This window comes from Dipodomys ordii, unplaced genomic scaffold (genome assembly GCF_000151885.1).
Source record: "Dipodomys ordii isolate 6190 unplaced genomic scaffold, Dord_2.0 Scaffold128, whole genome shotgun sequence".
Taxonomy (NCBI): domain Eukaryota; kingdom Metazoa; phylum Chordata; class Mammalia; order Rodentia; family Heteromyidae; genus Dipodomys; species Dipodomys ordii.
In genome coordinates this window covers 2,056,316-2,058,300 of record NW_012267344.1, presented here as the reverse complement: position 1 = coordinate 2,058,300, position 1,985 = coordinate 2,056,316, and positions in this window count along the sequence as shown.

Here is a 1,985-nt window from a genome sequence, read left to right as displayed (position 1 = left end):
AGAGGAGGGGAGGGGGAGGGAAGGGGGAAGGAAAGAGGAAGGGAGGGGAGAGGAGGGGAGGGGGGCATATGAGCCTCCAGGCAGTCAGTTATGATGATCCCCCCCCTCACACTCTCCTCCCCCCCCTTCTTGGTGAGGGAGTGGGGAGGGCTGGGGGAGGGAGGGCTGGCTCCTGAGTGGGGCACCTTGGATTTTTCTTCACACTGAAATGTATGTGGTTAAAAGGTGCATTTTAATATCTATAAAGGAGAGGCAGGGATTGCTCCCCCCCCCCAAGGGGACAGAGTCAAAAATCACATCTATACATACATATGTATATATATCATATGTACACACGTGCATTCCTAGATGCAGCGGGGTGCATTGCGTGTGGCCTTCACCAGGCTGCGTGCAGGAGGAGGGAGCGGACCTGTCCACACACACACACCTGTCCACACACACACACACACCCGCCTGGCTTGGGTGCACACATCGGAGCTTTATCCTGGTTTATTTTTGGGTTTTTCCTTCTTCCTCCTGCCTGGTCTTTGAGGAAAGATGCCAGGTGGAGTGGTAGGGAGCGGATCTCTAGGGACACCTTCCAGATTGGGGGGGGAGGGGAAAGGCATCTATCTGGGGAGCATGTGGAGAGCCCCCACTCCCAGCCCTCTCCCTCCTCCTGTATAGCGCTGTATAGGTCTGCCACAGGCCTTGTTCTTAGAAAGTCTTTGGCTTTCTACTGCCCTTCCCCCGCCCCAAGAAGCCCTGTCACCCCCCCCCCCCACCACAAGACAACAATTCCCAGATGTCTGGAGTGTGTGCAGGAAGGCCTCCCGAGCCTCTGAAGGGAAATTGTGTGCACTGAGGGTTGATTTGGGCCGAACACTGGCTTCCATCTGCTCCAGGAAAAAAAAAAAAGAAAAACATCTTGAGTCTGACTTCATTTCTGCTTCCCCCCACTCCCTCCCTGCGATCTGGACCTTTCCCAGAGAAGGAAGGGGTGTGTACAGGTGTGTAAGTGTAGTAAGATGCCAACTGATTACTGTTTTTTTTTTTAATTTAATTTGTGCCAGTCCTGGGGCTTGAACTCAGGGCCTGGGCACTGTCCCTGGGCCCCTTTTGCTCAAGGCTAGCGGTCTACCACTTGAGCCACAGCGCCACTTCCGGCTTTTTCCTGTGTATGTGGTACTGAGGAATCAAACCCAGGGCTTCATGCATGCGAGGTGAGCACTCTACCACTGAGCCACACTCTCAGCCCCGTTTTTTGTTTGCTCAAGGCTAGTGCTCTACCCCTTGAGCCACAGCTCCATTGTGAGCTTTTTGCTGGTTCTTTGGAGATAATCTTAGGGGCTTTCCAGCCCTTGGCTGGCTTTGAACCTTGGTCCTCAGATCTCAGCCTCCTGAGGAACTCAGATTTAGAGGCTTGAGCCACCAGTGCTCAGCTTGATCTGAGAAATGCTTGATAGTTTGTTATTTTTGGTCCTGGGACTTGAGCTCTATTGCTAAATGCTCTACCACTTGAGCCACAGCACCACTTCTGGTTTTCTGTGGTTCGTTGGAGAGAAGAGTCTCATGGACTTTCCTGCCCAGAGCTGGCTTTGAACTGTGATCCTCAGATCTCAGCCTCCTGAGTAGCTAGGATGATAGGCGTGAGCCACCTTTCCCTGCCCTCACTGCCTTGTTTTACCATAAGGTTTTTAGGATTTTTACAGTTAGATTTCATCTGACTTCCACCCTTCGTGGGAGGCAGGAGTCTGGTCATTTTCCATAATGAAAACCAATAATCCAATGATCGTTTCCTGAATAATTGATTACCTCTTCACTAATTTTTCCGTTTCCCTCTCTGTCAGATGACCCGTTTTGCTGTAGTTTTGGATCAGTGCCTTGATTTCTGCTTTGCTCCATTCATCTTTTTGTGATTCTTGAGCTAATTATCAAAGCCCTTTTCTAAAAATATAAAATAACATAAATCGTCCCTTTTTAATCTTTCAACATGTCCTTTAAAC